Source organism: Amblyomma mixtum, chromosome 8 (assembly GCF_055824585.1).
Source record: "Amblyomma mixtum isolate Tamu chromosome 8, ASM5582458v1, whole genome shotgun sequence".
NCBI classification, from domain to species: domain Eukaryota; kingdom Metazoa; phylum Arthropoda; class Arachnida; order Ixodida; family Ixodidae; genus Amblyomma; species Amblyomma mixtum.
The window spans coordinates 21,654,418-21,677,493 of NC_143019.1; the positions used below are offsets into that span (position 1 = coordinate 21,654,418).

A 23,076-nucleotide genomic window follows, 5' to 3' on the forward strand; every position below is an offset into this window, starting at 1 on the left:
GGGAAGGGCATTGCATATAGATAGTGAAGGATCCTAGGAAGCCCTGGGGCGGAGCTCTGACCCTGAGACCCAGCGGAAACTCGTCCGACTGGCTGAGGAGGCCGCCGAGGAACAACAGATCCCGGCCAGAATCCAAGGTGGTTTCTCCCCCTGACATGCACCTTCTTTGTTGGACATTAAATGTTCTTACTCTCTCTCTCTCAAGCTGATGTGCCATGATATTTTGCTCCAGGATACGATACCACCTCTCTTTAGACCCTACTCAGTTAAAGTGCTCCTGTTGATGAAGACCAAGGTGAGGGGAAGCAGTGTTTCATCATCATCATCTGCCCGACTACGCCGACTGCAGGGGTCCAATTAACTTTGTCATATTCCAGCTGCGGCCACCCTATCCCCGCAAATTTTTATTCTCATCCGCCCACCTTTCTGCCGCCCCCTTCTATGCTTCTTTTCCCTTGCAACCCAAAGACCATCGGTTACCTCTCCTTCGCATTACATGCCCTTCCCAAGCCCAGTTCTTCCTCTTGATATCGGCTAGAATGTCATTGAGTTGTAATTGATACCTGACTGACTCTGCTCTCTACCTCTCTCTACACGTTACACCCCATTTTTCGTTCCATAGCTCGCTGTATTGTCCTCAACAGAAGTTGAACCATTTTCGTTAGCGTCGGCGTTTCTGCCCCATAAGTGAGTACCGATAAGATACAGCTGCTATATACGGGTCTCTCGAAAGGCATTGGTAGACCGCTATTCATGATCTGAGGGAACCTGCCATCTGCGCTCCATTCCATTCTGCATTAAACGGATACTGAGAGGAAATCTTCCAGTTTCAAAAATTGGTTCCCTTACTCTTTCTCCACATGTAGATCTATGTACGGCGGCAAGGAGCGCATTTAATGCTGAGAAGAATTGTCGTTAAAAATTTCCCTCCACACATTTCTAACTTATGACTCCTGCACCTGCAAGGCTGTGAAGCCAACCGTTAGGATCCCGTGACAAAGCAATATGTCAACTGGATTCCCCGCGGACTACTTGCGAAATCATCCTCTGTTTTCAGTGAAAACAGTGTCCTTATAATGCGGTAATCTATCAATAAAGGCAACCTTAATTTTCTTCAGTGCATCATTTAAGGACGCTGTTTATCTAAATGGCAGCCGCCGGAACCCAATTCTAAAGCCAGAAATCTTTCCCCACAAACGCTGCTTTCTTTTTCCAGCTTGGCTTGTTCTGTGCGCATAGGTATTCTGCCGGCTCTGCAATTCTGTAGTTTCGTCGCGCAGAATTCGCACATCCACATCTTGAGCCAGGATTCGGGTGATGAATCATTGCAAACGAGCAAGTAATCAGCGCAACTTCAGAAATGAAAAAAAAAAAAAACTGAATGGGCTCGCACAACGGATTCGTGCGGCCACAGATTGGACAAGGTAAAAGACAGTTGTGCCCCGTGATCGCGCGCGTCCACTTTGAAGAAGAAGAAGATCGTACAGAAGCTAACTCCTTTAAAAGTCTCGGAGTTTTTTTTTTAAATTATTATTTTCGCCAAAATGTTCTTTGTTATTTCACTTCAAATATTCTTCTGTCGTTTTTCATGAATACATTTTTCAAAATTCACGTTTGGCTCCGATAGTTTCTCGTAATCTTAAGAAAATTTCCTTATGTATACCATTGTACCTTGGCCAATCCCCCCACGTGGGTATGTGCCATTATAAAGAGGTGAAGAAGAAGAAGAAGAAGAAGAAGAAGAAGAAGAAGAAGCTTCGTCACCCAGCTCTGCACGCTTCAAGAAGGTGTTTTGTTGCCAAGTGCGGCTAGCCACCATTTTTGGTTTGGTTTATTGGGGTTTAACGTCCCAAAGCAACTCAGGCTTTGAGGGACGCCGTAGTGAAGGGCTCCGGAAATGTAGACCACCTGGGGTCAATATCATAAAACTCCCCGAAGAAAAGCTCTTCATGAGAAAATTTTTATGAAAACTACTTTTTAATCCTGAACGCAGGTTTTGAAGGTTGCTAATCCTATCTTGGTACCACTTCGTGTCCGTCACAGCCCATTTGTCGAGCAAATCTCTTCCGTCCAGTCCTGAATGCAGTTTCGACAGTTTACGTATCTCGCTCAACACCGGAGAGAACCGGGTCTAAGATGACCTTGCCCACTTTTCTGTTAAAAATTTTTAAGGGCCTTCTAATATACATTTGCCTCTTCAAACGTATGCAGTCAAAGAAAAAAGATAATCAAAATATTGTGAGGAAGACTAGGGAACGTTGGTAAGCCAGACAAGAAAGTATGAAGGAAACAAGGAGAGAGGTTGTCCCCCTAAAGAATCTTAGTTTTCAGCGCTTGATAGTAACAAAGGATTATTTCTTCGCCCTTTGTGCTTTCCCGGAGGGCACTCTCCTGGTACACATCTTGAGTGCGGCAGTTTTCGCGCCTTCGTTTTTTTTCACAGCCGTCCCCAGTCCAAAAAAGAACAGAGGCAGTCCCAAAATTCAACACAAATTTTCCTCGTCCTGTCGTTACGAAAAATTTTTCTGTAGTATTCCGATGTAGTTTGTAGTGGCGACCTAACTTGCTCTGTCTTGTCTACACGAGGTTGCTCAATACTACAGAAAACCGTTTTATTACTGCAAGAATTTCTGCAGTCACGTCCCAAAATAGTATAAGAAAATATGTTGTAACAACAGAAAATTTTCTGTTGCGTTTTTCGATAGGGTGCGATATGAGCATCTCGAAAAAAGGTTTTATTGCTGTAGCAATATAAACGCCACGAAATCAAAACCTGCTCAGCGGTGGTGGCGTGAGAGTCTGCGTGAAGCTGCCGCCAGCCAACAGTGGCAGGTTGCATTTAGGGTCTTTTCACTCTCCCCACCTTGAACCTGCCAACCGTTCCCTCTCCCCACGCCGTCTCTTCACTTGAAGGAGAGAAGAGGGAAAGAAATGCTTAAGAACTAAAGCAGCGATTACAATTAGAAATGGAATAAAGATACAATCAGAATAAAATCAGAATTCGAATAGATTGACGAGAGAAAAATATTGAAATCAAAATTCGAATAGACTCGACAGTGCAAGACAAATGCGATTGCATTTTCTCCGCAAGAATCCAACTGATTGTAACTAGAACTTTTTTGACGAAAGGGAAGGGCGCAGTAAGACCCGAACTGCGCCGTGAGGAGAGTGATAACAAAGAGAATAAAAGTAGGAAAAGGGAACGAAATGCCTAGGTGGAGGGCTCCGATATAACCACGTTAACCTGCGGTTCTTTGACGGGCACTGAGGCAGCAGAGCAAATAAGTGCCTTTTGCGTTTCGCCTACGGGGAAACGCGGCAACCGCAGGCCTGGATTAAGTATACCTTCACAGTTCATGGCCATGCTAGCCCTGCTGAGTGGAAATGAGGAAGAAGATGATCGGCGCACGCGCTTTCAAGAGCGAGCAGCTCGCGAAGCTCGCGCACTCAACGACCGTTGCTCGCACCGACCGGAGCTCGCCCTCGCCTCGGAGGTCCCGCTGCTTCTGCTCGCTGCCGTTGGAGTCCTCCCGTCCGCCTACTGGTAATTGCTCGAGCGCTGTCTGTGAGCGAAGCACCCTCATCTCTCGGGGTACCCTGGAGAACGATCAGCGCGTCACGCCCTCTCTCCTTCTCCTGGGATCGTGCCTAGGATCTTCTTCCAGTTACAAGGCCTGTCCGGGACCCTGACGGCCGGCGACTGAGATACCAGGTGGGCCAGGCACGCATCACGCTTAATCTTAGGCTTTACCTACTGTCGCGTTCGGTAACCGTGCTTTAGGCACAAAGTCACGATTGTCTAGTAATAGAATAGGAGTTGCTCTATCAGCAATGCCCTACAGACAGGTGTCATGCCTTGATGTGCAGGCTGTTCGGCCACTAGCCTGTCTGGCAGGCTTAATCAATGTTTTAGAGCCGCCGCGTTGGTTCAGTGGTTATGGTCCTCGACTGCTGACGCGAAATACGCGGGTTCGATTCCGGCCGCTGCGGTCGCTTTTGATGGAGGCGAAATGCAAGAGACCTGTGTAACTGTACGAAAGTAGTGTCCGCTAAAGTAGCCCACGTGATCGAAATTATCTGGTGCCCATCACTACGGCGTCCCTCATGACTAGTGTTGCTTTTTGACGTTAATACCCCTACAGCAAAACAAAACTCAGCCATGTCGTGCCATATCGTTAGACAAAGTTTTACTATGGCTCTTTTTTGCTTCTGCCAGCCATATCCCAGTGAGGGCACAGGGGGCTTTTTCGCTGGAGGTTGACACCCCGGGTAGCAAAAACTGACCCCTCGCCTCTCGCTACGATCTTCCTCATAGTCCATGATGGGGATTGCAAAGCAGCTCAGACATACCATCGAATAAATAGCGCCGTTCTTACAGGGACAGATCGCACCAGCTATGCGTCAAGCTCGTCCAGTGTTTTGTGTTCCTGCTGCGAATTCAATGAACACCGCCCAAATTTGTTTTTATTAATTCTAGGCTTAGCAAGGAACTTCCCTCGCAAACACTTCGAAGGCGCCTGACCACTCGCCGAATAAGCGACTACTTTCCTGAGGAATAATCTGTGGCAAGCAAGACCACACCTAGACTTCCCCAACCATGGGTAAGAACCTGTGTCCGTGTCTTATTTGTGTTGTTTTACCACACTGCATAAGTTCTACATTTTTATTTTAAGTTCATAACAAATTGCTTTCTTCGCGAAATGAACATTGCTGATGGCAGTCACTTCCATTCCAGGTGAAGAATCAAGTAAGTATTGCAGGCCATATCTAAGCCAGGCCATATCTAAGCAGTGGTAGAATGCTCCAAAGAGTTCAAAATTGGCAGAGCGGCAGACGGTGTAATGCCATACACAAGGACAAACGGAGTCCAGAAGAATACACTGCTCAGTCCTGCTAACGTCTGCCTCTCGCATCCTTTTGAGAAAGCGAGACGCAGTCAACATGACCAAAAGCCCGTGTACCTATAGCTGATATTGCTTGATGATGCACTTAACATCATCTAATCGCGCAGGGAACGCACAGTGGTAAGCTTAATAGGGCCCGGACGTTGCGCCTGGAGTCTTGAATATGACATGTTATGTGACTGTTCCACACTACCACTGCGCGTAGTAATCGCGCTGTGCGCCATCCCTTCTTGTGCTACGTTAGGCATATCCTGAAAGCATGAACGAATCATATGTCCCAAACTTATTAGTTCCCTTTAGTGGGCGCCTGCCTTTCTGCCCAACGCCTAATATGCGGTAACGATGTCGCCGCTGATCATTTACAGGGCCCTGTTCGCCAAAGACAGGCGGTACATAGATTGGTTGGTTGGTTGCGACAGACAGAAGAATGAAAAGGAAAGTGCACGGGCCTGCCAACTGAGTTAAGCCAAGCCACCACCGTTGCCGCGTGCAGATAGAGGAGAGTTCAAGGATAAGGGGACAGATAAAAAGAGAGAGTAAAGACGCGCGTCGCAAGAACCGCGTCCGCCGGAGCGGACGCTGGCTGAAAAAAGATACACGTCCGTAGCCCGAAGGCCGCCGACCTCGTCACCACCTCCGCGGTACATAGATAACATTTAGCACCCCTTTTCTACTAGAGTGGAGGCGAGTGTCACCTTGCCTAGCAAAAAATGTGGCTGTTTATTTATTTTGCATCTTTTTCACTTTATTGCCTTGATTCTTTTGGTTTACTTTTTCCCCCGTCAAGGTTGTTTCGTGTTCTCAGCTATATTATACTAATTTAGGCAAAGCTTCATGCAATTTACTCATTAGGATTGAACGCCACAAGTACTCAAGGCCTTTCATGTACAGCCAGCAGTGGTAGCGCCACCTAGTAGCGGGCAGCGCTTGCATCAAGGCTGGGATCATTACCTAATACGCCTCTCAGAAAGCACGGGCTTGCATCGGCCCAGCAGAGGAGTGAATCAGTGAGGAGTTTTCGAACTGGAGGACGACAGTATCAGCCCCAAGTCTTCAGCCATGTTTCTGTGCTTAAGACATAGCATCCTTATGGCGTCTGGCGAGCTACATACTCCGAAACATATCCCGTAATATACGTGGCTGATAGTTAAGGCATCAACTTACTACGCCTAGGGCTGTAATTAGCAGTCCATCTACATTAGTTGAAGCAAATGTTCGGTGCAGGGTAGGTAATTGTTTGCGGTTTAGAAGTATACACACTCATACGATAAACTCTCTTTATTCTCATTAATGGGGGTGGCATCTTTCCTTTCTAGCCGCCATGTCGTCGATTGGTAAGTACTGCAGCCCTTAACACCACCGTGGTGGAAGTGGCGTGTCCTCGTTCCTCGCTTTCCGTGACCCCAGTATAGTTCAAGCGTGGAACATCCCCGTGTTGAGCTTGTTGCATCCACAAGAAGGAAGTGGAAATGCAAACACCGCGCAAATACATAAACCATGTGGCTGATTCATTGGTTTTCGAATTGTTCTTTAGAGAGGATGTTATGCCGTGCTGCTAGGACATCATTGGGTGTACAGTTGACACGTGATCGCTCAGGGAAAAATATCGAAACGCAGTTCACACTGACAATAAGCATGCACTTTTTTTCATAGTGCAAAATTTTACGTTCAGTATTCCGAGAACTTCGTACCTTTAACCCTCGACGCGCACAGCGGCCACAGCTAGCTCACATACACTCTTTTGTTGCAATAATTTGTCTTTGGAGGAACAGAAGTCGAACATTCCAGGGACCTGCTTTTGCCTGGGGTAGTAGCTCCCGTTCCAAAAGTATCGCATCGCATATACAACATTTAAGAGTGTGCTGCTTAGTTAGTTGCTTAGTTCTACAGTTCTTTCGCGGTATGCATTGTACGGAGACGACGGATAAGAACAAGGAGGGGGAGAAACGTTCTCAGGGTAACAATCAGCCAGTACATTTTGTAATGTATCACTGAGAAGCTGAAGACAAGGTAATGCCAGGCGAAACGCACAAGCATGCAGACCGTATCCGAGGTGGACAAGGAAAAAGCCAGGCCGGAAAGGTGTGGTTCGGCCTAGTTTGTCAACACACCAGGAGAATAGCTACGCAAAGATACGGACGAGTTCCTGCTTTCCATTCTATGTATTCTCTCTTCCTACGCTCCGCGTGTGCAGTGACGGTGAAAGGAGACCACAAGCGTTCTCGATACAACGCCGCTAAAAATATGGTCCAGTCGAATTAGGGTTCAGATGTGAGCTGTACTGTCCTCCTTGTTCTTGTTGTAGTACAAATGAGGTGAATATTGCGACCACAACACTAGGCAAGACTGCACGAAGTGCACGGAATTTTATTATGTAAAAGGGGCCATATAAAGGAAACGGAAATGGTTTGGTTTGTCAGGCTATGAGGGACGCCGCAGTGAAGGGCTCCGGAAATTTCGACCACCTGGGGTTCTTTAACGTGCACTGACATCGCATAAAAGACAATCTTCTAGAATGTCACCAGCTGAGCGCCATAACCGCTGAGCCACCGCAGCGGCGGAACCATCAAGAAGCATACGTAAGTTCTTAAGAAAAACCAGCCAAAAAGACGGGGACAAAGGAGAGACGAGGCACACACAACGACTGGACTATCAACTGTGCTTTATTGAAAAACAGCCAGTCTCCCAGGAAACCTAACAGAGCATGCGCAGCTCAACGGCACCGCAAAACCAGCACAAAAGACCGCGAGCTCGTAAGATAGTCAAGCTGCAGTGTCTTGTCCCGTTGACACTGCAGCTTGACTATCTTACGAGCTCGCGGTCTTTTGTGCTGGTTTTGCGGTGCCGTTGAGCTGCGCATGCTCTGTTAGGTTTCCTGGGAGACTGGCTGTTTTTCAATAAAGCACAGTTGGTAGTCCAGTCGTTGTGTGTGCCTCGTCTCTCCTTTGTCCCCGTCTTTTTGGCTGGTTTTTTTTTTTTTAAGTATGTACCAACTAACCCAGATTTCAACTCTTCTGCTATACGTAAGTTCCTGATCTTGCGTAAACGAGATAAGCAGTTTTCGAATAAAAGCCGTCTTCCTGATCGCTAGCAGTAGTGAAGGCGTGCTGACGCAACCTCCGCTACAATTAGCTATAAGGTAAACCTCAATGATTTCTCTTATTCTGCCTTGAGTGTGTGGCTAGCACACGTGTTTTTTCCAGGCGTGGGTTTCTTTCGTACAGTCTGTCTCGTGTTGTGTGTGTAATACACACTCGCATTTGTACTACAGCTATGGAGTACCAACTAGCCCCAGTTGTCGCATTGTTAGTTTTGTTCTTGTTCTTTGTTTCACAGCGCTGCGCACCACACGAAGATATAAACTCGATGATATCTCTAGAGGACTAGGTGTATATATTCTCCGTCGCCGCTGACAGTCGGGCTGCCAACATAGCTCAGACTTATACCGTGCAGGTTTTTATTATAAAACGCAGGCCATTTTGTGCCCACCATTTTCATATATACAGGAATCACTATGGTCACCTGTTAAGCACTTCCCAATGCGTCTAGTACCTAAAATATTCTATACGAACCGAGGAAGTGTGCGTTTAGGGGTGTTGTGAATTCGTGTGCGGCAGCCCTCCTTAGCACAAAATTGTCTATAAGGCATAGACTGTTCTTCGAGCTGTCTCTTCCCTTACAAACTTTTTTAGACAGTTTGTAGACTACCAATAGAATTTTGTCTACAAAGCCTGCAGACTTTTTATAGACCAGTCCTTGAGAAGTCTATTAGCAATACAAATGCTATAGGCAGTCTATAGACAAGCTATAGATTTATGGCCATACACTTTTAGTAGACCTTTGTTTGTAGACAGCCTACAGGCTCTGAATAGACTAAGAAATATTTATAGGAAGGTAATGGAGTCTATAAGAAGTCTATAGACCATTTTTATAAGGCTTAACACACGCCACAAATCTAAACGTTATTTATTTTTCAGAGAGCAGCCAGATGTCGAGTAAGTACCAGGGCTCCAAGCTCTTCACTCTAACTAGTTGTTAGCTCTAGTTCAACTTATAGTCCCTGCATGAAGCAAGAAGGGATAATGAAGTAGCAGCTGTTCACTTATGAGCCTTATTACGAACGCGCAGAAAATGTTGCCTTCAGTGAGACAAGCCGCACGACCCCGCAAATTTGATGTAAGCTGCCGATTATCGTTCAACAATGGGGCAATTTTATGCGAAGCATACTTCTTTAGCTACCGCTTCAGCCCTTCACTGTGGTTATGCGCCTCCAAATCACGTGATACATGACGTCACACCACGTGACACGATGACGTCACGACAGTAGAGAAACGGGGGCCCACCTCGCGCCGTCGCTGTGGTTTTGCGCCTCCAAATTACGTGACACGATCATGCCACACCACGTGTCACGATGACGTCACGACAGTGGAGAAACGGGGGCCCACCTCGCGCCGTCGCTGTGGTTGTGCGCATCCAAATCCCGTGATACATGACGTCACACCACGTGACACGATGACGTCACGACAGTGGAGAAACGGGGGCCCACCTCGCGCCGTCGCTGTGGTTGTGCGCCTCCAAATCACGTGATACATGACGTCACACCACGTGACACGATGACGTCACGACAGTGGAGAAACGGGGACCCACCTCGCGCCGTCGCTGTGGTTGTGCGCCTCCAAATTACGCGACACGATGATGCTTCGCATTATCCAGGCTTAACCAAGTTAAGCCTCAGCCTTTTTTTTGGTGCTAAGACCACATGCATAACTTCCCGAATCATCTGCTGCGATACCAACTACTGCTGCAGGTTATGCTAGTGATCACTATCGGTGGTTTCTGCTACGCCGCGGAATAATTTCGCGTTTATTTGCCATATTCATACGTAGAAGCAGTCATCACTGAATTTAGGCTAAAAACGGTGGAACACTAACTGATAGCCTCTGGCCTTTAATTGATGAAGGCTTCTTGATAACAGCTGCATTGTTCTATCATCGACATATTTTACATGAACTGCGCTGCCGAATCCGTCTGTCCAACTTTAGCGCCGCAATTTCCCTGCAGTTCCCTCAGCTCATGGAGTTTTTTCCCAATGTTTCTTTTTCTGCAGCCATCGAAGGAGGAGGAGCTGGAGGGTAAGCACAGACACCCAATGACATGAATAGGTAGAACCTCGTTGTAACGAATTCCAAGGGGCCCCACGAGTTCTTCGTTATAGCGGTTCGCTATAACGGGACCTTGGTCACCATTATTTCATGTCAACGGTCTTATATACCACTTGTAGTAAACAGACGCCACACCATAGATACCATGGAGGGAAAACAGCCCCCGACCCTTTGCTGACCCTTCTATATCGCTCTCCTTCCAGGAGGCATGATGAGAGAGAACATGGGCGCGGCATGTTATACAGCGCCACCTACACTACACCACTCTTTGGGGCGGGAAAAGTGCCTCCGAGCCTTTAATGAAGCTTCCTAAATCTCTGCCCTATCAGGAGGCATGATGAGAGAGAAAGTGGGCGCGGCATGTTATATAGCGCCACCTACGCTAAACCACTCTCTGCACCGAGGACAACATAGGCGGTGTTTAGGGCGGGCGCCGCCAATGTGCGTTCTCGGAGCCTTCAGCACGCGACAGAGTGCACGTCGCGCTGTCGAATATGAGTACACGAAGCGAATATATGAGCCTGAACAACGCGCGCCATTGCCTTCGGAGTCCCGTATGTGGTTCTGGGGCTGGGAAACTGCCATTGGAACAATAATGCGGAAGTCGGTAGGGAGACCTGTTCGAAATATTTAGACCCGATTGATTTGTGCAGAAGTCCACACCTAACGCAGTAGAAGAGGGCGCGCGGCGTCTCGCCCTCTGTTGGAAGCTCCTGAGTCTGAAGCGAGATCTAGAAAAGCAAGAAAAAAGAAATTTAACCTTTAAGATGTGACATGTGCGGTGTGTGGTAAACCCCTAGAAACAATAGGACACATTTTACAAGGATGTGGCAGCACAGACCCAGATTTCGATATACGAACAGTCACTGCCTCTGAGGCCGCAGGATTTGAAGACAGAATATATAATGTGATTGAATCTGCTGTAGGCATTAGCAAAAAGCGATTGGAAGACTGGTTGCAAAAAACAGGGCAGTGACGCAAGGTTACAACTTTAGGATTAAAAATTGGTCAAGCGTAAATTATGTAATATTCATATGTGAGCAAGCATTCTTATTAACCAGCTGAGCTTCTAAGAACGAGTGCGAAGGGTAAGTAGTAGTACACCCAGTAGAAAACGGGAAGGGTTTCTGTGGCCAATCCGAGAGAATGCACTTACGCATTATCTCCATCCACCATTCCTACTGTGTATCCACCATGTTTTCCTTTTTAATCTGCTGGGGGAACATTGCAACTCCCAATGAATCTCGCCACTTCCGTCTTTGCACGTCGTCAGAGATTTTCAGTTCTCTTCACTCTGGCGCGTAGCACTCCGCTACGGGCTGCGCAAATCGGAAGAGTTGTGTTTGCATTTTGTTGAACAGACTGCTAAGATGTCCATCTGCAAAACGCCGGGATATACTAACCCCAACAAATCTATTTTCAGTGACACGAAAGGGAACACTGGCTTGCTAGCTCTCCTCGGCCTGTGTGTCCTCTTCCTCCTGGTTATGGGTGTTGGATACTCTGTGCTAGGAGCTGCTGGTGAGTGCGACACACCGCCTCAAATGCAAATATACTCGTGGTGATTAAATAAACCTTTCGTGATAATAATAACGTGCTGTCAAGGCAATGGCCTTCCGAACCTCCTTACCTGGAGCCCTAAATGCAGATGCCTTCGAATCATTACAGCGATGGTTCTGAGGCAAAAGTAAGATCAATCAATAATAAAGTACTACACAGTGATACGAAGCCGTTTTTACAAACAGCACGCCTAATATAAAGCTGTACCATTATAAAAGCAATGAGCGGACCACGCAAAATGAAAACGCACAAGTGCGCGAAACGAAAAAGGGAAGATAACCCTTGTCTGTGTGATCTAACAAAGTGCAGCACCAAATGAACTGACGCCATCAGAAACTCGTGGAAATGATTGTGGGCGGTATCTACAGCGTTGCTTCGCACGGATCAAGGCAATCACGTTTGACCCTCGTGTTGCCCTAAACTTTTTCCGTGGTGGAAATAGGCTGAGAACACATAGAAACAAGGTCTCTCACAACCCTAGCCTTTTCGTGGGACGAACTCAGTCACTGCGTCACCGCAATCTTTTAGTCGAGGTAGTGGTGACAATTTCAAATTAAGCTCCTGCTGTATCGAGCGAAGTCCTGACTGTGCTGTTTCTTGGCACGCAGGATCAGGAGGCGACGAGGAGAATCCTGACGATGAGAAGGGCAAGGAAGCTCCACCTCCTAGCTATGTTGGGGGTGGATCAGGTGAGAATCGCTAACTGGTTCCGTTCCACCTTGGACGTCAGCGCAATTCCGTTTTTATTGCGTAAGCAATACTGCGCCAGGTTTCGAGCCGTCGCGTAGCTCCCGGCGATGGCCACGGTTGACCTAAATTGCGTATTCACGGTTGACCTTAAAAAAACTGCGTCGAGGCTGGGAATCGAACCAGGCATTTGAGGCGGAGACACTACCACTCCGGGAGTGGTAGTGTGCTCGTCTCGCACCCCGGAGACCCTGGTTCCATTCCCCAGCTCGACCAATTTCCTACTCGATTTTATTTATTTATCTGAACTGACTAGAAAGGTTAATTAGGCTAACTGGTTAATTAAGTAATTAACTAAACTCAGTTACACGTACTTGGAGCATCACTATACGATTCTTCAAATTGGTCCCATGGCTACTAGCCAAAGTACAATTGGCCCCGTTTGAAATTCGCGCACTATGACGTCACCACCATTTCGACCAATTTAAAGCGTGACATTTCTGTCGACAACAACTGCTTACAACGATAAGGCATTAAAGGCTTCCGCCTTATAATATCACGTATGAACGAGGACACCACCACCGAACAGTACGCTAGCATCAATTTACACATTACTATGAAAATAACTAGTACCTACTACCTACTAAGGGGGCAAGAGTTTGCGAAGAGTAATATATTAAGGTGTTTAAACTGGCAAGGTAGCGGTAGTACTGGGGTCCGCATATAAAGAACAGTTATGTGCAAAAGCATTTGACCTGCAAACAATCGATGAACCCAATCTATCATATAATGAAAGATTTCACTATAAGAGTCAATACAATGGCAGATCACCAAGCGACTGTCTTGAATTTTTTTCTTTTAACGTTTTTACAATCTTCAAAAGCGTTCTCCTTTTGTTTGCCATGGCAGACTTAACCGTTCTATACGATCGATGGAAACACGTTAAAAGTACGATTTTGCTACGTATCAGAAGAATCGGACGAATATCTCCATAAGAGTACCTTAAAGCGTTCCTATTTTCTAAATTTTTGCCCGAAAATGTTGAACATGGTCAGCATTAACGTCCCCATTAGTGTCTCTTAACGCGCCAGTATCCATAATATAAAATATAGCCATAACCACCTTCTTGAAAATGAGTTTCCCGCTAAAACTCGGCTTCGAACCGCTTCCACTGCCCTTAAAATGGTAGGCAGTAGTCATCATCTTCTAGAATTTCCCAGTACCTGCCATTAGATTATTTAATATTAATCCGACCCACTAATCTACCTTGATCCACCCACTAATCTCCCACGAATCAACGTTAATTCATTTTCGGTAGTTGGCCGATTTCCAAAATTTCGGTGATTCTTTTCAACTTTGGAGTCTGGGCCAACTTCGAAATCTTCGCTGGTGCACCTGCTACCTGCCACTGTGGGCGGGTTGTGATGAGGTCAGTCACGTGACCTTTCGCGACCAATTAGGGAATTTTGTTGCGGAGAAACTGCAAAGTGCATGACGACAACCTGAATGATGTCGCATTGAAGTTTTTGCCGTGTACCGGCATCCTGCAAACTTTTCTGACCTCTGTAGGCTGTCCGTAAAGAGAGTTTGCGGGAGTGTGTTTCACAAAGGTTCACAAAGTCCATCGCTGTGTTGCTTTTGTCTTAAGTGACGAATAATATTTGTGTCCTCAGCTGAAAACTAACGTCTCTGCGTAAAAGCTGCGGAATGTCTGCGGAAAGACCCTGTCATGCCGCTCGGGGCGTTTGCTTTGTTCTGTGTGCACGACATGTCTAAGGAAAGAACTGCTTTAACATTTCAGGTCCAAAGGCAGACAAAGACACCAAAACCGAGGTAGCAACTACGAACGCAGACAAAGACACCACAAAAGGTGTGAAAACTACAGGAGCATCAAAGGAGACACCAGCGAATCCTACGGCCACTGATACTGATACAGATTATGTAGAATGGACGCGTTCTACGGTGGCACCATGTAAGCTCCAGCTTGTCCTGTCTAAGCTCTTAATGGGTGCTGAAATATCATTAATTAATCAGAAAGCACTGATAGGCTTGCGGCGCGGTCGTATCCGCAAAACGCGTCCGCAGCAGTGGTTGTAATCTAAAGAGGATGATGAGAGGATGCAGTGCAAAAAAAAAGTTATGTCGACGGGATGATTAATTAATTATTTAGAGCCAAAAATGTCGATGAGCCATCGAAATAGCGCGGACGTCGACATAGTGAGTAGAAGGGAAAACAGTCGTAGATGGCGGAAAATAGGCAATTAAGGGTTAAATTAAAGTGTGAAATGAATTGAAATGTATTTGATGAGTGATAATTAATCGAGCAAAAAGTTTCATTGATATAGAATAAACAGGTAATTAATTACCAGAAAAAACTATTGGACGGTTGAATAGGCTGGACGGGGATATAGTAAGTGGAGAGGAAAGCAACCACGGCGCGAAATTTGAAAACCAAAAGGGTTGATTGGGATTAAAGAACTTATAATCGGAGCAAATAAATCATTGTTTGATTAAAGCATACTATACTTACGCTAATTCAGTAGTTAAATAAATAAACAAAAAGAAAATGATGAAGAGAGGAAACTAGAGGGGACGAGTGCGGCGGAGGCGTCAACGCTTTCGCATTCTCCCAATGCGGGAGAATTTCTAATTTTTTATCGTGGGAGGGGAAATGCTAATCTAATCTTGTCCGTAATTATCCATCCTTCACCAACCGTCAGGCAGCGTGCCTGCGAGTGGCTCCTAAGCGCCTGGGAACTCTCTCAATATATACAGCTACGCCTCACAGAAAGGCAAATCCGATGGTTGAGGAAAGCTCTCAAGAAACAAAGATTGAAAATTCTTCTAAAAACAGAGATAACATATTGCTACGGGTCGACTCAGAGACGATGAGGCAGACGAAGTGAGAGGGCGCTTGGCGCGTGCTCGGGCTCTGAATCCTGTGCAGTGGCCTGTGTCTTGACGTCCGGTGCGCCCTGTGCTTGTGTTCTGTTCAGTGTGAGTGCACCAGTGTTCTGCGGGCTGTGAACGCCTCCTGCCACGTAACATCTTGGTGGAGGTGAGGACTTTCCCCTTCCTCTCGTTCTGGCCTATTCCATCACGGAGCTTCGCAGCGGTCGCTACACCGGGACCGCTACAATGACGCAGCCCGGCGACTCGCCAAGTCCCACTGCCACTACATTCATGGTCATGGCTCATCCCCGTGACCCCGACATCTTCGCTGGTGCCTCAACTGAAAACGTCGACAGATGGATCTTGATGTATGAACGCGTCAGCGCCCATAACAGGTGGGACCCCACCGTCATGCTGGCCAACGTCATTTTCTATTTGTCTGGCACAGCGAGGCAATGGTACGAAACCCATGAGGACGAATTAACGAGTTGGGACACCTTTAAAGAAAAGCTTCGCGCTCTCTTCGGACCTCCAGATGCTTCGAAGCTCCCAGCCCAAAAACATCTTGACTCGCGTGCTCAGTCCACCTGTGAAAGTTACATCACGTATATTCAAGACGTCCTTGCCTTATGTCACCAGGTTGACAACTCCATGTCGGAATCGAAAAAGGTGGGCCACATCCTAAAGGGGATCGCGGACGACGCTTTTCATTTACTTCTCTGCAAAGGCAGTGATACCGTGGATGCCCTTATTAAGGAGTGCCGTCTCTTCGAGCAAGTTAAGAGCCGGCGCATATTTCCACAATTTCAAAGACTTCCCCGTACGGCCGCCACGTCTTCGTGTGTTTTGCAGCAGCCGCCAACTAGCCCACCTCCCACTTCGCCTCACAACATCAACGACACAGTCACCCGGATCGTTCGCCGCGAAATGGAGGCCTGTGCACCTGCGGCCCTCCAACCTACCATCCCCAGTCACCCCTTGCCCGATGTGTCCCTTATTCAAGCCGTCGTACGAGAGGAACTCGCAAATTTCAATCTCTCACCTGCCATCTGTTCCATCGGGAACTCTAGCGTCCGGCCTCCAACCAGGAATGCTTACCGTCCCAGGGCTCCGAACTTTCGTCGCTACCGAAATCCAGCAGAGTGGCGCACGCCTGATGATCGCCCCATATGTTTCAATTGTTCCTGTGTCGGCCACATTTCCCGGCACTGCCGCAATAGATGGTTTCCGACTCCTCGCACCGAGCTCTCCTACGACAACCGTTCAGATATTCCCCGCCGTTTTCCGCCCCGACCACCTCATGACCAATCAGATTCGGCCAACGATCTCACCAGCTCCCGACCACGTCGTTCTTCCCGCTCTCCATCTCCACGAGGCCGTCGTTTCCGATCCCCGCAGTCCCTTCGATCGTCGGCTGCAGCCTCATACGACCGCTCTGACTTGGAAAACTAGCTGATGCAGCTCCCGGACGTGACGCTGCATCCACGACCAGGCCCACAAATCCTCTACAGACCTCCCACTTGAACCAACTAGACGTTTGTGTTGATGGTGTTCCCGTGCGAGCGCTTGTCGACACTGGAGCGCATATCTCTGTCATGAGTGCACAACTTCGTCGTCGTTTACGTAAAGTTCTCACGCCAGCTCGGTCTCGAGTGCGTGTCGCGGACGGCGGAACAGTTAGTGTTGACGGACTCTGCACTGCACGCGTCAGTGTTTGCTGGCCATGACCTTCCGGTGCAGTTCAATGTTTTGACCCCTTGTGCTCATGACCTCATCCTCGGCCTCGATTTCCTATCAGAACACTCCGCCCTGATAGACTGCTCGCACGGCATCCTACACCTCGATCTCCCAGCCATCGATCCTGAACCCTTGCCTTCTCCCAGACTGTATTGGCCCGACCAAGTTTCTCTGCCCTCCCTAGCTGCCTTATTCGTTACCCTACGTCCTACCTCATCAGTCGCCGATGGTTACTACTTAGTCGCCCCTATTTCAGATGTCTTGCTGCACCGCAACGTTGCACTGCCCCATACTGTCGCTACAATCAGGGGAAACAGTGTGTCACTTCCGTTAATCAATTTCAGCTATTCATCCCAAGTCCTTCCACCTGGCATATGCGTGGCAACGTTCGCACCTATTGGCTCCTGCCAAGTTGCCCCATTGGACACTGCCCATGCATCAGCTCCTGTAGACCCTGCTCACGATCCCACTTCGACTGACGCGATCACGGCAATGATGCCTTCCGATTTGCTCCCTGCCCAATCTTCTCAGCTGCGTGCGCTTCTCGAGTCCTATTCCGACATCTTCGACCTCCATAACAGCGCCCTCGGCCAAGCTCTTACCGTTACGCACCGCATCGACACCGGCGATGCTCCTCCTATCCGCCGCCGACCATACCGGGTCTCCCATGCCGAACGACAGGTAATCCAGGCGGAAGTGGCAAAAATGCTGGAGAAGAACATCATTGAGCCCTCTCACAGTCCTTGGGCTTCGCCCGTCGTCTTGGTCAAGAAGAAAGATGGCTCGTGGCGCTTTTGTGTGGCTTACCGTCACTTGAATAAGATCACTAAAAAAGATGTCTATCCGCTTCCTCGAATCGACGATGCCTTAGACTGCCTCTACGGAGCCAAATTCTTCTCCTCCATAGACCTCCGATCTGGCTATTGGCAAATTGCTGTGGATGACCAGGACCGGGAGAAGACTGCGTTTGTTACTCCTGATGGCTTATATCAGTTTAAGGTTATGCCTTTCGGCTTATGTAACGCCCCAGCCACTTTCGAGCGCATGATGGACTCCTTGCTGCAAGGATTTAAGTGGTCCACTTGCCTGTGCTATTTAGACGATGTAATTGTGTTTTCGCCCTCGTTTTCGTCCCACATGGGCCACCTTTCACAAGTTCTTTCCCTCTTTCGCCAATCCGGGCTGCAGCTCAACTCTTCAAAATGCCGTTTCGCGCGTCGCCAGCTCAATATATTAGGCCATGTCGTCGATGCTACAGGGGTTGGTCCCGATCCAGACAAGATCCGAGCAGTAAAAGACTTCCCAGTACCCCGTTCGAGCAATGACGTCCGAAGTTTTTTGGGCCTTTGTTCTTACTTTCGTAGATTCATTCAAGATTTCGCCGACATTGCTCAGCCGCTCACCGATCTTCTTAAAAAGGATGTTAGTTTTTCCTGGGGGTCCTCCCAAGACCAAGCATTTGCCCACCTTATAAGAAAGCTTACCACTGCACCGGTCTTGGCACATTTCGATGTGTCCGCTCCTACGGAAGTCCGTACTGATGCTAGTGGCCATGGCATCGGTGCAATCCTTTCCCAGCGTCAATGCGGCACACATCGTGTAATTGCCTATGCTAGCCGTCTCCTATACCCTTCCGAGAAGAACTACTCCATTACCGAAAGAGAGTGCTTGGCCCTCGTCTGGGCTGTTGGTAAATTTCGTCCCTACCTATATGGCAAGCCATTCACAGTTGTGACAGATCATCACGCACTGTGCTGGCTTTCTTCTCTGAAGGATCCTATCGGTATCATAGGATCATAGGATCATAGGTATCATAGGAATATCATACACGCACGATGTCGAGAGTCTCTCATGTTATAAAACCTGGGGAGCAGTAGCGGTGGTTTTATAGCACTGACTAATTAAAAGTACACTGCATAGGTTTTAGAAATCGAGCTTAAGAATGCAAATGTGTGAAACTTCCAGGTAAAGCATGAAAAGTCTTTTTGGGCTAGCATTTGGAATAGTGACATGATCGCCGACTAAAATCACGACACCCTTCAACCTTCTCCGCAGTGCACAACGCCAAGTGGGGGCGCATGATGACGTCAGCGAAGGTATCGGCACATTTCCAATGCACACACATGCTTTGAAGAAAAACCAACGCCACCGAAGGCAAATCCCGCCCATAATTGTTTGGCAGCGTCCAACGAGGAACGGAAGGATGTGGCTGGCGACAGCGGTAATTTGAAATGATACCTTCTGTGACGTCACGCTGAACTGCCACGAGCTCCTCTAATGCAATGAGGAGAAGTGCAAAATTCAATCGTCAATGACGTCACTATTTGAAATGCTAGTGCAAAAACACGGCGTGCTTTACATGCAGCGTATATAGATTTGATTCCTTGAATATCGCGAAATTTTCGCAAAGTGTTGCAGTTACCCTTTAAAGCGGCTCTGAAAGGGGCTCTGTATAGTTGCGGTATACCTCAACAAATATCCTCCATCAACTATTTTTTAATGCATTTCGTAGAAGCTGAGTTACCTGTAGATAATTTTCCTGCTTTTGCGCCTTTCTCTCTTCTCGCCACTTTTGCCCACTAAAATGTCGGCGCTCCCCCGCCGGCCCCACTAGCCTTCCCCCCCCCCCGGCTGCCGACGCGCGCGGGAGTCCCCCGGGGGGCGGAGCTTCCGGCCGCTGCCATGGTAGTTGCGTGACGTCACAAACAGTTGGCACGGCGGCGAACCAATAATACTCCTCCGCTGCTGACCTAATGTGCGCTGCATGACGCTTGGCACCGCTGGTCGCCGCCGAGGCGTTTAAGCCCGAATTTTTAAAATTATGTGAACTTTATGGAAAATGCTTACGGAACCTAATGGACACCACATGATGTCAAGCAATCATTATGGATCTTTTAAGGAAATCATGTAGAATGCTTATGGGCTCCGTACAGACAATATATGGATTTCCATATCTACTTCTTTATCTTACGTTCTCCATACTCCCATAATTCCATACGAGCAGCTCATACGCACCTTTGAGTAGGGCTGGTTGCAATAATGATGCAAAGAGTACGGTTTGGAAAGAACGCTTTGCAAAGAACAGCAACGTGAACTTGGTAACACTGCAGTTGTAAACAGCATGCGCAGGGAGAATTCATACCAACAATTCTGGACAAAGACATTTTTGAACGGGAAACAGCTCCCTAACAGAATTTTTTCATATATTTTGCGATTTCGCAATAACAATCAATGTATCCGCAGATCCCCCGCGGAAAGGCTTGCATTTTTTTGCTATTAACGTTTTTGTGGTTGTCAAAAGCGTTCCCATTTGGTTTGCATACAAGGGATGGAAAAGCCTTAAAAGAAAGATTTTGCGACAGATTAGAAGAATAGATCATTACCTTCAAACATTTTATAACATGGCCTACAATTTTCCAATATTCAAGATTTTTGTCCAAGCATATCGGATATGTTACTCCCCAATAATATTCTAAGCTTTTTTGTACAAGGATGCTAGTGCACTCAACGTTACCTCTTCAAACCTGATTCCTTCTACCTATTCATTCTTAACAGTCCTATCCTCTGCACCAAGGCTCCTTTGAATATTTCAAATGACACCGCTATGCTGGGTTACTTCACTGTTTTTCATACTATTACTATTTCGGTTTCTAGTTGCACATGGTAAGATTACCTGCTCACTATTTCTATTGGCTTTACAATATCGTACGTAAAAGTAGCTGTGCAGTTTTCCTACAGCTATTCTCTTCAGCACAGTGTACATACCAGTATAAAAAACTGCGCAGTTAGCATTAGCAGACTCTTGGGTCCCTATGTTGTTTTCAAATAAGCTACCGACGCACACGATACTAAGCCTAACTGAATGCGGTTCGCACAATCGTGACAGCAACTTGCCAGGGTGATGCAGAGTTCACAACTTGAATTTTCGCAAGTTCGTCTGTTTTGTATAATCATTTTTCTGGAGAAAAGGGAAAGAACACACTCAGCGGGCGCAACACTGAGCAGTGAGCACGGCAAAGTGTTACTTAAAAATCTTGAGCGCTTGGAATTTTAGAGCTTGAGCTCCAATACTCGCATTACTCAAGGTCGCGTTACTATGAAAATCAAGGCTACTCAAGGGGGACCAAACAGTGGCACCATTGGTACACAGACTATGGACCACCTAAGTGGCGGAAGGTGTTGGGCGTGGTATCAAACTATCTTTTGAGTTACGGAGCATAAGGTTACCAGTCGAATAAAAGCGTAGCTTATTATAGGGATTCGCACCGACGAGATTTGGTTCCCCAAGGTAACTACGATTTCGAATTTCTAAAAAGGATATGGAAATTACTTACCGTTGGCTGCAGTGCACGCATCTCAATAATTAACAAACTTAACAGTAATAGTTAAAAAATTAACTTTTCAATATTAGTTAAGCAGTCCCCTAATTAGCATGTCTTAGCTGTATTCGCGTATACTACTCCGCTGACAGTGCTATGCCACACAAAAGCGTTCTTCTTACTCAAAAAGTGTATTTTTAAAAATCGTCTAGCGTTAGGCCCGTTTTACATGCATGCAATTTTGGCCTGCGACGCTGCTAATTCGCAGCGTCGGTGTGTTCGTCTGGGATTGACCATTGGGAAGCGACGAGACGGTGTGCGACGTGGTGTCACGTGGGAGCTAGCTGCTGCCACGGAAGAAGCAAATGTACTAAATATTGCCATATACCCAAAAGAACCCTGGTCATGACATCATCATCACATTCCGCGTAGTGTTTGTATCGCGTGTAACCATGGGTTGCCTACATGGACATCAACCAACCTTGCTTTTCACTCCGACCAAAATCGCTTGAGTGCGAGTTGCAAGTGAAACCAGTGGTCGAAAATCTCACTGCAGCGTCACCGACTAGGACAACTATTTTCGTTCTGGTCACAACATACAAAACGGGCCTTAAGTGAAGCACCCTGTATAAAAGCAGGATATTTTTTACCTGATAGAGTGGTCCCAGCAGCCGCTTTTTAGGACTAAATTTAGGTCGGTGGGTAAATTATTTGTACAAGAGCACTGCGAACGTGGCTTTTGATGTTAATAGTTACGTCTTCATTTTCCAACTGATTCCGCTATAGACGAACTGTTTGTTCCAGTTGTGCGTATTCCGCGAATACGCGAAAGAACCACTGTCTCAATGCTTTCTTTTTAACCTGCACCATCAGGGTCTGTCACGGAGCTGGTCTGCACGGTCGGAAGCCGGGCCGTCATGCCGTACATGCTCCCGCCAGACGGCCTGTGCACCTTGTTGTACTACGTCGACGTCGTCGTGTCGGCCGGCAAGCTGCACGGCTCCGAGAACGACGCCAGCTGGGACGCTTTCCAGCTGGAGATTAAGAAGCGTAGCAAGACCAAGGGCGGAATTTCCTTCGACATCCGGTGAGACCCGCTCTACCTTCGGAGTTTTCGGAGCACGTGCAGCCGATAGTTACTGCACCGACTGTGCATGTGGCGTCAGAGAAAATCGAAAAAAAAAAATTATCTTGGCCTAAGCGCAAATTTGTTGGTAAGTTTCGTTTTATACTACATTTAGGTGGGTGCTTGCCCGATTCGGTCAGAATAATTCGAAAATCCCTATCGTCCGCGGGGACGGTGAACCAAAACCGATATACTTCGCACCAGCGTTACCCGTGGCGCCATCTCACATCCACTCGAGAAACGAGGCCTCTGCTGAGGCGGTTGAGAGTGGGAAGCTGCGCGGGGAGAAGAGCTCTTGTCTCCGGTGGGTGATAGATGGTGCCACGGGTGCAGTTCCTGCGAAGCCTTTCGGTTTTGGCTCCCCGTCACCGCAGACGATGTGTATTTCCGAATAATTGTGGCCGAATCGGGCAAGTACATCGCCCAAGTCTCACATAAAACAAATCTCACCATTAAATGCAACCTCTGTGCAAAATTTGACCTCGAACAAACTTGCGGTTAGGCCGAGAGAATTTTTTTCCATTATCCCTAATTGACGCAGATGTCAGTATAGTTCCTAGAATAACGCGTCGGTCCGCCATAGTGCTCCTCAAGCATCCATACTATTACCGGAAGCCGCAATCCATGCATGCATGAAGCAGCCTTGGTGCAGTGTTCAGAGCGAGTGCAGTCTCAATCCACTTCATTCT

At 47.4% G+C, this 23,076-nt stretch overlaps 1 protein-coding gene across 1 annotated transcript in view; it reads left to right on the forward strand.

The window, feature by feature from the left end:
• Positions 1-22,213: 22,213 nt before the first annotated feature.
• The window catches only part of LOC149331666 (endothelin-converting enzyme 1-like), a 51,887-nt gene continuing 51,024 nt past the window's right edge, over positions 22,214-23,076 (forward strand). The window contains exon 1 of the mRNA XM_089556797.1: positions 22,214-22,348. The gene's annotated coding sequence lies outside the window, so the exon portion shown is untranslated. The remainder of the gene's footprint in view (positions 22,349-23,076) is intronic.